The sequence below is a fragment of the Podarcis vaucheri genome (assembly GCF_965113315.1).
Source record: "Podarcis vaucheri genome assembly, chromosome: 11".
NCBI classification, from domain to species: Eukaryota; Metazoa; Chordata; class Lepidosauria; order Squamata; family Lacertidae; genus Podarcis; species Podarcis vaucheri.
In genome coordinates, this window is record NC_138749.1 from 32773359 (window position 1) to 32788165 (window position 14807).

The 14807-nt window shown below is 40.9% G+C and overlaps 1 long non-coding RNA gene across 1 annotated transcript in view; it reads left to right on the forward strand.

Moving 5' to 3' along the window:
• The window catches only part of LOC309514750, a 69996-nt gene extending 57321 nt beyond the window's left edge, over nucleotides 1–12675 (forward strand). The window contains exons 2-3 of the long non-coding RNA XR_014212168.1: nucleotides 9129–9238; nucleotides 12578–12675. This is a non-coding gene — a long non-coding RNA (uncharacterized lncRNA). The remainder of the gene's footprint in view (nucleotides 1–9128; nucleotides 9239–12577) is intronic.
• Nucleotides 12676–14807: the final 2132 nt, after the last annotated feature.

Genomic DNA, 14807 nt, shown 5'->3' on the forward strand with positions numbered 1-14807 from the left:
TACTTACTAACAAAACAGATCAAGTTGCATATCTACCAGGCGAGACAGAGAGTTATTTAGCTGTAGCAGGAAGGGAAGGTAAAGGGACAGAGTTGATATTTGTTTCACTTCTGACACTTTCCCATTGCTTTTGCAATGCAAATAGCCTTCCCTGTTTGCATTACCATTTTAATTATGTCTCTTCAATTTCTTCTCTTCTCCAGCTTAGTTTTTTCCTGATGCTGTTCAAAAGACAAAAGTTCTCCAGTCCATCGTCTTAGTTCATTGTTTTGATCCAGTTCAGCAGCGATATTCCTCAGTAATCATTACATTCTGTTTTATTTCCTTTCTTATGAAAAGGGAAAATTAATGTCACACCCCACAGTTTCAGTACTTTGTCCTCTTTTTAGAAGTCCATGAGGAAGTCCTCCTGCACAAATTTTCCTGAAATGTATTTGAGCTGTGTCAGAGTGTTATGTGATTTTGGACAGATCCCATTCATAGGAGTGTCCCAGTAGATCATACTCCATTGCATTAGTGCAGTGAAAATCGTTGACTGATGAACCATCGAAGAGTATTATGGTATTTTAAAGGCTAACAAATGTTATGACAGCATAGGCTTTCATAGACTAGTGTCCTCTGTGCATATTTTGAATACATTTCAACTCTGATTGAATTGTTACTATCTGCACCTCTTGCATTTCATTGCTCTGACTCCAAAATTTACAACCCTTTACAATAATCTGTATATACCTGCAATTGAGAGTTATAATTCATGCATCTGGTGAAGGGAATTGAAACTTGTGAAAGCTTATGCCATAGGAAAATGTGTTAGTTTTTTGAGATGCTAGAATACTTTTGTTGAGCAGGCATTTTCCCAAAAAAGTTTTTTTATGAACCACCCTAGTAGGGCAGTAATTGTTCCTTGATAATTTGTCATCCCCCTTCATGATGGCACCCGGGGTGACCTGCCCCCCTTCCTACGCCCCTGACTGCACAGGTTTCATAGGATGATGTCATCTATATGTATTCATCGATTGAATATCAGCAGTTCTTTCTTAAGTAGGCTACAGTTCTAATAACCTCACTATGGAACATTTAGAAATAACATTTACTCTTCTACTTTCCTCTCCTTCAGAATAAATGGTATATCCTCCCCAAGGAGCGGATGTATCCAGAATTGCATCCAGAATTGCAGTGAGCTTTGACAAAGAGATGTAACGTGGGAATACTTGCCACAGCTACAGTATGAAAAGAAGTAATGAAAAAATACTTCACTTAGCAAAAGCCAGTGGTATTGAAATCCCAGATTTTTTACGCTTTACTGTGTGACAATCCCACTCCCATTTTAAAAGCACAGTGTAGTCCTAAACTTTATGCAAAAGTTAGATTGCTGTATTTAAAGAATGAACTAGCCTTTTATAACCAGGTGTTTTAAACTTTAAGCCATCCCCCTTTTCTAAAGAGTGAGAGAACATTGTTATGATAACAGCATATTTATCTTTCATCTGTCAGCAATTAGTTTACAAAGCTAATTCTCTGACTGTGAGCCAGGTTGCGAGGGAAAGCCTTTGTTGCAGTGTGTTTTCAGATTGCTGTTAATCCACTCCCACCGATTGATCATTGCCCATATGGACTGTTACCAAAGTGGGATTATCTGCAAGGCTGATAGAGGAAGCCAGAGAGATATCTGGTTTATTTCTGGCTTTCTTCAAAGGAAGTACAGAATGAATTAATAGGGTCAGAATCCCCCCCCCATATATATTTCTGGGTGTCTCATTGTCTGCCTACCGCTTGAAAAAGAACCATTCATTTTCTAAGTAATTAGCACATACGGACATCAGTCATTTCTGTTTAAACTTTGGTAAAGAAGGCCATACAAGAGGTGACATCATTTTCCTCCATATGTTTCTCAAATGGTCCTCATTAGATTGGGTAGAGAATAGATGGGCTAGAAAGGGATGAGTGGAGTGCCAAATAATGTAGATTGAGAAGCCTGATTTTGAAAACAAAAGTGACACATTTCTACCTTTCTGGATCAACAAAAACCTTTATTGATTATTATTTTTTAATGTCAAAGTTCTCATAGTTGGGGATAGTGTCTCTCAACTTGTACAGTTGTAGTGTCTTATTCATCCTTTAGCGTTAATGACGTTGCATATATTTCAGCCACCATTTTAGTTGATTGTATTATTATGGACCACACTGGTGATATCAGCCATAGTAGGAGTGATATAACTTTGGCAGCAGGAGTAGACATGAAGATGTATACATAGAATCATAGACTTGTAGAGTTGGAAGGGACCATGAGGGTCATCTAGTCCAATCCCCTGCAATGCAGGAATCTTTTGTCCACCGTGGGTCTTGAACCCACAACCCTGAGATTAACAGACTCATGTTCTACCAACTGAGCTATGCCAGCAATCCATGTGAGTTGGAATGGTTTAGGACCAAACACTGAGGCAATGGCAATTGTGCTACTGAATGAAACATATAAAAGTTGTCTAAGTCTCCATTGATTCTATGGAAATTACTGCTGAATGGTTCTGTGGAAACTCATGCCACTTTTGTTTGAACTGTGTGAAGAATCATAGGTAATACCATTCAACAGAAATGCTGATGCCCTTGGCATCAAGAATGCCGAGAATGGATGACTTTAAAGCTACTATTTCAAATGCAGTGGTATTTTGGTAAACTATTACAGCTTCAGAAAGCAGAAGAAATGTGGAGGGAAGGGGGCAGATTATAAACGCACCAAAAGCAAGGGATAGATAAACAAACAGTTCACTATACAAATGTCAAAGCTCACTAGCTGCTAATCTAGAAAACATCTGTTTATAGCCATGGGTATTCTGATTTCCATAAAGCTGTTTTTACATCTCTGACTTCAATCACCCTTGCTTCACTAAATTAACAGAATAAATAAATAAATGCAGATTCATCAGTGCTGCTCTTATGCTAGTAGGAGGGTCCTATTTAGTGATCTAGGATGGGCCTCTCAATATAGGACAGTCTTCTCTAACTCCATAGTTGGCTCTATTGTATTGAATTCTTCCTTTGTATTTACAGCAATCTAACTTACATGACCAGAGAGGAATCCCAGAACAAAAATATTCTCATGCTTCTTCATACAATCATTGAATTGTAAAGTTGGAAGGGACACCAAGGGTCATCTAGTCCAACCCCGACTCTGATACCAGAAAAGGGTGAGGCTGCGGTAGAGGGGGGAATGACTTGAAACAATGGGAGACAGAGCAAAAAGGAAATGGGATCGGCGATGAATAGAAAGCAACAAATAGTTTCACAAAACTGTATGTGTGTGTACATACATGTGTGCATGTATACACGTGCATGTGCACACATGCACAGATATACAGATATATCTCAAATACACCGGAAGTGGTGATTTAATGACATAAATCCTCAGGTGAGCTTAGAAGAGAGTACTCATATTACCACTTACTCTTTGCACAATCAAGCAAAAGAATAGTTTCTATAAAATTTCTTAGAAAAGTAAAACCATTTTGTGAAGTGCGGGTAAGAAATGTTACAAATAAAATCAAATCTGGATAAACTCAGGAATTTTGACTAGGGCAATTTAAAAATAAGATAAGCACAGCAGAAACACTTTTAGGGATGCATTAGAAGGTTGGATAGAGTGTGCTGTTTCATGTACTGCAACGCCTGAAAATCATAGAATGGTAGAGTTGAATCTCTCCTAATTTCATGATAAACTTTTTTTTTTAAAGCAAACCCATTGTTTGAATCTATTACAATGGGTCGACTGAGAATTAGAATGAATGCTAGGAGAAATATGAGCCAAATGGGCTTCGTGGTTTGAACTAAAATGGATAAAATGAAATATATATTGGTAAGCATTTCATGTTTATAGAAGCTGCATGTATTATATATGTCCTGCATACTACATCTGTTTCAAGAAAGCCTTTAATCAAAACCATGTGATACAGGAGAAATGATCAGCGAATCGAATTCCCATCCCTGCCTCTGGAGTTCGCAAGTGCATCCCTTGTTCCACCACATTAATATTTATTATGCTTATGGGGAAGCTAAGACACTGGGATCTGTTTGCAATTACCAAATTAAAATGCAATTAACCAGTCACAGAGAACAAACAGTGTTTCCTTTAAAATATTTTAAAGAGGTAGAACTGAGGATGAGTATAAAATTTCCTGGCCTAGGATGTTTTTACTTATGGAAGCTTCCTATGAAATATTGTGAACGCCGACTTTCCCCCCTTTTTCCTTTTAAAATATCCCTAAGCCAGAAACCCATTTAAACCAAACAATGCTTTTTTTAAAAAAAAATTGCTGGTACAACAAAAAGATTTGTTTAGAACATTATATACCTGGTGGAAACTTCTCTGTAGTTATGTCTGCAAACCTTCTTCTCTGTCAAACAACAGTTACAAGTGTGTATAAATCAGATGCATTCTCCCTTCTCTGAATGGGCTGCTTTTGACAGCATCCACTTGACAGCTTCCTCCTGGAGGAATAAACACTGAAGGCTTTGTAAGCATCTATTTTCAAGTAGGACCGGCAACGTGGAGTGCTCCTGTTCAGGATATGAGCCAGCCAGCCCAGCCATCTTTCAGCATATTTTATTCCACACACCACTGCTACATTATGGCACTCCAACATTTCACTCCAATACCCTCCAACATTTCTCCTATGAAAATAGGGATGTCCAATTCAATAACAACAAACAACAACAACATTATACCTGACTGGGCGGCTTCCACCATATATAAAAATATAATGAAACATTAAAAATGAAAAAAAATCCCTATACAGGGCTGCCTCTAGGAGTCTTTTAAAGGTTTGCTGCCATATTTCTGCAATTTCCTGGACATAGCTGTCAATTTTTTGGGGAGGAGATTTTGCAAAAAGTTGATCAACTCTTGTGTCTGGATTTTCACTTTTTGAAACATGGCAACCCTAAATAAACTTATCTCCTTGGCTTGGGGTTCGCATAACTCCATACCTTTCAACATTTTTCCAAGGAAAATAGGGACATTCTAAGGAAAAGCAGGACATTCTGGGATCAAATAAAAAACCGGGACGGCTTATTAAATCTGTGATGTCCCTGGAAAATAAGGACACTTGAAGGGTCTGGGTGTTGAGTACAGGACTAATATATTTCCCCTTTCCACTCATAGTTCTTTGGGTCCAAACATTTATAAACTGAACTTTTATGAATTTATTTTTTTTGTGGTGGAATGAAAGTTCTTCCCATCTGAGTGCCCTTGGTTCCACCAAAAGAGTTATCTTTGTTATCTGCCTGACACAAAAGAGAGGGAATTCTGCACAAGTCTGAATGATTTCCTTATATTCCCAGCTTTGGAATGGAAACTTCCTGCTATGGGGAAAGACTTGGAACAGTTCTGCTTGCATGTCCAGTCCCGAAACAACATCTCTGGTGATCTTTCGTCAATTTATCTTTCTGATGGAATTCACAGCTTTTGGAGTCAATTTAGTCACAGTGGTTGGTATGGTTAGCAGCCAGTTTTACTCTGGAACAGAAGGTTAAGGCTACAAGCCTAAACACTAGGGAGCAAGCCCCATTGAGCACACAGTGGGGCTTACTTCTGTTGCAGTGTAGGTTCTTTGTCTTATTCCAAGCAAGACAGGCATAGCTATAAGTTTTAAACGGGTTCCTTTACTTAAGATAATCATCCATTACATGCTGTAAACAGAAGCAAGCAAGGGAAGGGGAAACTGAAACTCAGCTCACAACCCAGGAAAGCCACCCAGCCCCCTCTCCCAGATACATTAACCCCTTAGCGACATTTTCTTCTCAATGCAGTGAGTGTTAATTCAAGGCTGCTGCCTATTCCAGCAACTTCTGAGTAAACATGTATAGCTTGTGCTGTAACTCTGCTTTCAGTTTTGAAGCAAACTATGTATGATTTAGCACCATGCATTCCTTTTCTCACAGTTTTTTTAATATTAACCACAACAATTTAATTGACGTCAGTGGGCTCTAAAATTGCTTAATATTTATATATTGTCATGTTGGACATAGTAGGGATAGGAACTCTTCAGAAGTTGTTGAACTCCAACTCCTATCATCTCCAACCAAGCATGTTCAGAAATGACACTAGTCATAGTCAGGCTAGCTGCCATGATCTACACAGTGGAATGGTTGTGGACTCTCCTTCCTTGGAGGTCTTCAAAAAGAGGTTGGAGGGTCATCTGTAATCTAAACTTTCATTTAGGGTTGCCATATCTTGAAGAGCAAAAAAGAGGACAGCCTGAGCCAGGGAAAAGAGGCACACGGGCGCTGGCATGTAGGGCCACTGCTGCGCCCGTGCGCCTCTTTTCCTAGCTTGGGCTGGCAGTGGCTGCAGTGTACAGAGCAGCCTATGCCCAAGCTGCCTGCGCCTGCACTTAATGCACTGAGAATGCAAGTAGACTGCAGGCGGAGGTGAGGCTACCACTGATTGTTGGGATCAGGTGTATTATTAGCCCAAATTGTGATTCTGCAATAATTTAGTAGAACGAAATACTCCCTGCTGGCAATGCCTTGGAAACACCTTGTTTGTTTAACACACTGTGCTTTAAATATTGATTTCTCACTGTCTACTCCCTTTTTGGTCATATTATGTCTGAGACAACAGGAGGGGAAGCCTAGTTCAGCGCCTGTTGGACATGGTCCAATTACTGAACTTGGGGATCTGATTAATGGTTTCCTGAAGGAAAAGCAAAACTCCAGCCCACCAAAAGCTAAGTATTATAGAAGTAGCACTTTAGGATTACACACTGTCTGTTCTTGAGTGTTGCTGATAATTTTGTTTTCTCTGTCTCTTGGTGTGAAGAAAGCACAAGGGAGAAGTTTGACAGTGGTAGTCTTAATGCTGCAATTTGCTTTGTCCAGGAGCTTTAAAAGACTGCATTGAATATTAGATGTTGCAAGCACTCTTTGGTGAGGCATTGGAAACGTGTGGCTTTATATGAACTATAATACTTTCATACTGCAAGGTTAGCCAACATAGTACCCTCCAAATGTTGTTGGACTCCAACTCCCATCATCCCTAATCATTGGCCATGCTAGCTCAGGCTGATAGAAGTTGTTGTCCAACAGCATAAGGTGGACCACAGGTTCCCCATGACTGTCTTAAGCCATTTACTTCATCCAGGAAGCTGCCTTACACTGTATCAGACCATTAGTCTACTTAACTTACTAGGAATTGTCTAAACCAGTAATGAGGATACCTTGGCCCTCCAGTAGCTGTGGTACTCTGCATCCCATCAGCCCTAGCTAGCATGGCTAATGGTCAAAGATGATGGAAGTTGGAGTCCAACAACATCTGGATGGAGACAGGTTCCACATCCCATCTACACGGACCGTCACCAGCTTTCCAGAGGTCCTTCCCCGTCCTTCCTTGAGATACTAGGTTTGAGCATGGGACCTTCTGCGTGTGCTTTGTCACTGAGCTAGGTCACCCAGACCTATATAACTTGCCCTGTTCAACTGAATATCAAGTTATATTGACCTCATATACACTAAAAGATATCACATAAAGGAGAACATTTAACATTCTTTTGATAAACATGCACTCACATTGCTATGGGGAATTGCTGTGATTGAATACATTTGTGCTTGCCAAACCTGATTGCTCCATAATTAATAACAATGTGCTAAATCTCAGCTTGAGACTATGGTATATTTTCTTCCAGACACAATTGATTGAGTTACCAATGAACACTCAAGTCTTCTCTCCCACCCCGGTCTTCCTATTATGTTGCACTAATCTTGTGTCTTCCGCTGAATTTTCTTACGCTTTGCTGTTACTAGCAAGCTTAAGGATTAGTGAGGCTTAATGGTTAGTGATGCCTGCTGGTGCAGCGGGGAACTGACCCAGGCGACTTGGCCCTTGGCAGGCATATACCCCATCACTGGACGGACAGCCATTCGGCAAGGGGGCTGGGGGCACAGTGGCAAGGCCCAGAGACACCAGGTAGCAGGCAGGTCAGTACGGGGATCCCTGTGGGGGGGGGCCCTGACTCAGCCCCCTTAAACTCATGCACCCAGGACTATAGCCCCCCGATCTCCCCATGCTATGCTCCTGATGCAGGGGCCAGGCTGGTTTATGTGGGAAGAGGCAATTCTTGAGGTACTGGGGTCCTGAGCTGCCTAAGGTTTTATAGGTCAAAACTGGCACTTGCGGTGGGTGGGGAAGGCTGTCATATTAGAAAATTGGTTAGGGAACAAAAGAAGTAAAACACAGAAAATCATGGCCAGCGCAAAGAAGTGTGGATGAGCTCTAATTCTTTTCGGCATTTTGCCTCAGTATATGTGTGTGTATATATATTGTTCTAAAACTGAAACATTTTCTTTAATGAAAAGGTTTGTTCTTTCTTGTGCACTCCACTGCCTTATATTGGACCCTTGACATTCTGGGTCTCTTTGACCTAAGGTTGAAACAGCACACAGCTAGATAATGGAGTTGGCTTAAAACAGTAGGGGGGAAACAGCCAAGAAAGAGAAGAGAATATTAGTATTGCTTTAATAGCTTCTCTATTCATATATTCAAAGTGCAGAAACATAGGTGAACATTAATGTTACTCTTGGGCCATGAATGAACATTTTTTTTCAGGTGATTTTCATTCTCAGCGTACTGGAATGTAATCAGCTTTTTAGCAAGGCATTTCCTTAGCCATTTATTTCTGCTAGACCTGGGAACGAAGCATTGCTTAAATGGGTTATTGGCTGGCATCCTTAGGTAATGGAAAAGGACTGTGTGTACATTTTCTGTTGAGAGGATGGCCACAACAATTACATCCTCTGTAGCGAGGCATCTTCAGTATAAGCCAACTGCATTCTGCCTCTCTTGCTTGCTGATTGAATTATCAGCTTCCCAGATGAGATAGCCTTCAGCGTGTCCAGAGAGAAAGCATTACATTGTTTTACAAACCAGTAAAATCAGCACTTTCCAAACAGAGAGTGATAAATTGTCAGACCTGTAAGTGATTTGACCTTGATCTCTTAGCCAAAAGTTGTGGGAACGGCACCAACGCGGCATCTTCAAGCACCCATGTTACAAAGTGCCATTCCTAAAACAATTAACTGCCTACTGCAATGACATGTTTCCCATTTCTCCCCTCCTGTTCCATTATGTGTCCTCCCAGTGAAAGAAAACACGGCTGTTCCTCCTCCTCCTCCTCCTGTCAAGGCAAATGACTACAAGAAACATATTTCACTTCAGATGAAACAAAGGCCTCTCCCTCCTGGCCAAAGTGTAAGATGTCATTGAAATAAACTTTCATAGAATCGCTAAACTGTTCTGCTATAAATGAGTGGTTCTTGATGCAGCTAGCGATCAACAAACTCACTTCCTAATTAAGTGCAGGAGCATAATGAGGAACAGGGCTTCCTTTGTTTAGCTAGCTTGTGTGAACTACGGCCACAATTCCCCAGACTCTCCTAACTCCTTCATTCAAAACTTGTAATTGGAACATAAGGAACCAGGTACTACAACAGCAAATGGTTTGACAGTGGCTCCATTCACTGCCAGCCAGATGTGAGACACTTTCAAAGGGGCTGAATGACTCATATATTGCCTGGTGTTGTATGACACCATAATCTCTGGTTTTCAGACCTACCATCAATAGGCACTGTCATCTTTAATGCAATCTAATGAGGCATTAAGATTTACAGAAAGGACAGACAATTCAAACTGAATCACCAGGAGAACAGGCCAGTGAGCGAGCAGGTTGGCAATTCATTGCTTCAGTTTGCACAAACAATATGCTTTGAGCAAGGGATGGAGGTTTTCTTCTCCTGAACAAGGGATGGCAGGAAGGGACAGCTATGCCTTTGGTCTTTGACTAGTGAGTTGGGTCTCACTACTGAGTTGTGGCCTGATCTAAGAGGGGTTATAGCAATAGTGCTGCCACCATTCAAAAATAGGGTACAAAATTAAGAAATGGATTCCCAAAATGCATGTTTGGTTTAAAAGTGGGACCCAGATACTGATGGGGAAGAAATTCAGTCCAGTTCATAAGGTGAACCTAACTAATTCACACTTTCCAGAACAATATGTGTACTGAAACACAGTCATCCTTTGAAATTTGCAATTCTCTGAATTTTGTAACACAGTTCTTTAGCAAAGTAATGCACGCTGGGGTAAAGTGCCTATAAAAATACACATATTAGTGAAAATAACATGCACGTGTGCATTATATAAGGCAAAACTGCTTTGCAAAAATGTATGTATTAGACAAAATTGCATAGAAAGGTATGTATAGGTGGAGAAATTCACACTAAAATGCGGCTGAATTTTCATGGAGACTTGTTAATTTTTTTAAATATGCAAACTAATGTGCAGAGCTCGTCTGGAAAAACGAGAAGGAGAAGCTAAGAAAAACTTAAATTGAAAGATTTGAGCATCCTTAGTCCCAGGTCTGAAAACATGGTAGGCTATTGAGCTAAAATATACCCCCAAAATATGATACAGTTCAAGCAATACATTTTCAGCCACAGTTGTAAGCAGAGTTTTTGAGTACAAAGCAGAGCAGCGTATATGTCCTTGTTATATGAAAACCAAAGAGGATCTCATACATTACATGTTGTATTGTCCCATCTATTCGGCTTTCAGGGATGCGATGTTACAAACTATTCCCAAATCAATAGTCAACTCTGAGGACCAAGTAAAGTTTTTACTGGTGGACGCTGATCCACGGATTTCTCACGTGGTAGCGGTCTTTGTGGTGAAGGCTATGAAAACTAGGGTATGGTTCCTGGATGAAACGGTGAGGTCCCTCCCATTGCTCTCCTAACCTGTTGCTGTATCTTCTTCCCTGAATGGTGGGATTTATTGGGTAGTTTCCTTGCTGGGACAGCATGCCATGAATTTTAGCTTACTTTTATAACTTTATTGTTTATCTTTTAATAATGTTTTATGGTATTTTGTGTAAAGGCATGGATCTCACAAATTTAATAAACTTTTCTGTATGTTCTGAGTACAAAGCAAAGCCTGGCAAGGCCCAGAGACACCTCTCAGATTGTGCTGGGGATTACCTGGTGTTCTTCAAAGTCTCCAGCACACCAAAGCAGTGGTGACATTGCTGCCCTTTTGGAGCACTTGAGGCCACTTGAGGCAGGATGTGACACACACCTGCTCTGCTATTTCTAGAATGAACCCAGAACTGTATGGAAATCAGCAAGTTCTGGGTTTCTTATAGAAATGCTTCCACCCTCACCCTACATGCTGATTGGAGATAGGAAGCGAAGGAGGTAAACTTATATGTTCTAACTGGTGTTCAGATGCATCTAGTCTCTGAGAACATATAGCCCTATTCCCTACTTGCAAATAAAACTTTTCCTTTCTCATTGCAATGGCAGAAGCTCACCTTTGTCTGTAGAGAAGTCATTCTGTGTGCCAGATCAGCTGAGTCTGAATCATCTAGTGCCCCTATAAGGTAGGTGCTGACAGGCAGTAGCAGAGTGAAAAATGTGGTTATTGCCATGTTAACAAGTCTCTCCATAAATCTATCCTAAAAAGGGAGCTCTTAGATGAGGTGTGGAAATTAGCAAGTGTGGAAAAGGAGAGCTGTAAAAACGGAACTGTAAAATGAAACACATACACAACAATATTAAACACACACTCTTTTTGTTAACATCAAAATCCATAAAAGCATTAGATTTGCAGATTCATCTAAGGAAACTTCTGAAATTCTCTCCCCTTGCATATGACATCTTCACTAGTAGGGTTCTGTTGTTGTCCTATCTTTTCACCCAGGCCACTGGGACATTGAGATGAATTGCTTGAAGAGACTGACATGAATTAGAAGTGTTCCATTTGCTGCAGTGAAATAGTTGTGGTAAGCAATGTTATAACTGTTTGGTTGCATCAGTTGTTTTGATTTTCATTTTATAATTGTTTTCTTTGTTTAAATATGAATACGGTATGCCACCTTATGAATCTGATGAAAGCGACCTAGAAATATAGCAAATGAACGAATGAAATGAATACATGTTAGATATATAACCAGAGTGGAAAACACTGTGGATGTGCTGTGAGTGGCACAGAAGAGGGACAAACCTATGTTGATTTTTAATTATCCCTTGCTCGACATACATGCCTACTACCCTATTTGGAAACTTGACCACAATAAGATGGGGTGTAATCCCCCCCCTTGACTTCAGTGGGAGAGAACAGGATAAAAGCTGAATCACTTCTCTGTGGAGTTACTGTTTGCAGGCCATGGACAGCTCAGCCTGGGGCTATTCCTGACTTTGGGGTTGCTTGATTTTCTTACTGTCTTCACAACTAAACTGCTTTTTTCAGAATGTCTTCATTAAACAGGACATTTGGGGGTTGTCTGCAATGCACCTTGTCTGAAGTCTTATGAGACAGCCTCCAGGCCAAATCTCTAATCTCATGAGACTCCTAGGCTTCAGTATCATTATGTGAGGGGAACCAACCTCCTTCCTATAGGCATTGTGGTTCAGTTGTAAAGAGGTGGGTGCTGTGTTAGTGTTTCCATACAAACAAGGTAAATACTGCCTTTTGTGGTAATACAAGCACTAGAATCACAGGGTTGTGCCATTTAGAAACATTTCGTGTTTTTTTCAGATTGATGGCCTGAAGAATTCTGGTGACGTGATCCTCTCCTTGAACAGACATTAATCATATCAAATAATGTTTTTGTTTTGTTCTATTTTTCATGCGGTCTTCAGTTTCACCTCAATAAACCACTTTGGAAGATGATAGAGAAATGCACATTTGATGTTATACAAGTTAAACAATGTTCACATAATGCCCATGGGCCTTTGAGAAAGAAAAAGAAAAATGTCACATAATGTAAGGGATGTGATTCATTTGAGCACAGCCAAGAGGAATAAAATCTGATTATTTTTTTAAAAACCCCCTCTGTTAAATATTAGCATAATCTGATTAATTCCACAGATCAAATAAATTGAAAGCAGAGCCACATTCAGAAATGTATGTTTTATATATGCCTTCTAAATCACAGTAAAAAGATTGCAGTTAGCGCAGCCAGGTAAAAAATATGCCAAGAATAAAGTCATCTTCTATCATTCTATAGGATTATACTGACGGAACTTTTCTGGCATAATTTTTATCTCTGCTGACATGGCTTTGTTAGGTTAAACAGAAATAATCTTGAAATGTCTGCTGTTGGTAGGAATGAAATTCAGATTTAAAATATTTATTACAACTCATCATCTGATTTGGGAAACTAATGTGTACCTCCTGTATTTCAAAATGAAATTTAGCTCTGCTTACATGGGAATAAGGTTGCTACTTTTGAGACAAATCAAGAACCAGAGTGGATTGATAGGTAGAATTTTAGATCTGCTCCTGAGAGAAATATGAGATGTGAATTTCTGCACTGGCTTTATGAAAGCTAAACGTCCTGATCCAGCAAAAGACACCCTCACAGACAAGCAGCCTTACCCAAGTGTCCCTGCTGCTGCTGCGTATCTGAGTGTGTCTGAAGATGTGGACCCATTGTGCAGCAGCTGTGGAAAAGGCAAATTCCATGCTGGGGTCATTAGTAAAGGAACAAAAAAGAAAACTGCTGGTTTTATAATGCCATTATAGGACTCTATGGTGCAACCACAATTGTAACACTGTCTACAGTTCTGGTTGCCTGGCCTCAAAGAAGAGGTTGCAGAGGTGGAAAAGATTTGGAAAAGGGCAACCAGAATGAAAGGGGGTGCAGCAGTTCCCCTTCAAGGAAAAGTTGGAGCATTTGGGGCAGTGGTGTAGTGTGGGTTGCACAGCCCAGGGCTGTGTGGAGGGGAGGGAGGGAAATGGATGGAGTATGCATGTGCATTAAACTACCTAATGGTGTCCGTAGCACTCAGAAGACTGCAACTGCAGAGATAAGGAAAGAAGAGTTGTTCTGTTGTCTGGAGAGGTCAATTCCTGGTTTGCATGGAGAAGCCGTTTTCAACAGAGCCCAGAAAGGGAAGCATGCAGCTGTACTGAGGCAACACCAACGCCTCCTAACAATTTTGTGCCTGGCGCAACCGCCCCGTGACAACCCCCCATGCTACACCACTGATTTGGGGCTTTTCTGTTTAGAGAAAAGGTAAGTAAGAGGTGACACCATAGAAGCCTACACAACTACAGTCATACTTCATGTTACATTTGCTTCAGGTTGCGCCCCGCGGTGACCCGGAAGTACCGGAAAGGGTTACTTCTGGGTTTCGTCGCTCGCGCATGCGCAGACCCACAAAATGACGGCATGCACCGTCAAATTGTGAGCAAATTGTGAGCCGCGCATGTGCAGACACGGGTTGCGTTCCTTTAGGGTTGCGAACGGGGCTCCGGAACGGATCCCGTTTGCAACCAGAGGTACCACTGTATGGTATTGGCAAAAGCGGAAAGAGAAAAGTTTTTCTCCCTCTCTTATAACACTAGAACTCATGGACATACAATGAAGCTGAATGCTGGAAGATTCAGGACAGATCAAGGTTAAGTGCTTATTCACAGAGTGAATAGTTAAAACCCAGGAACTTGCTCTCGCAGGAGCCAGTGATGGCCACCTACTTGGATGGCTTTAAAAGAGGATTAGACCAATTCATGGAAGATAAGGCTCTCAATGGCTACTAGTTGGCTATGCTCTGCCCCAAAGATCAGAGGGCCTTATGGCTCTGAATACCAGCTGCTGGAAACTGCAGGAGGGAAGAGCGCTGTTATGATCAGGTGCTGCTTGCATACTTACCACAGGCATCAGGTTGGCCGCTGTGAGAACAGGATGTTGAAGTAGATGGGCCATTGGCCAGCAGGAGTCTTCTTATGTTCTTCCATATTTTCAGTCCCTGCATATCGCTCT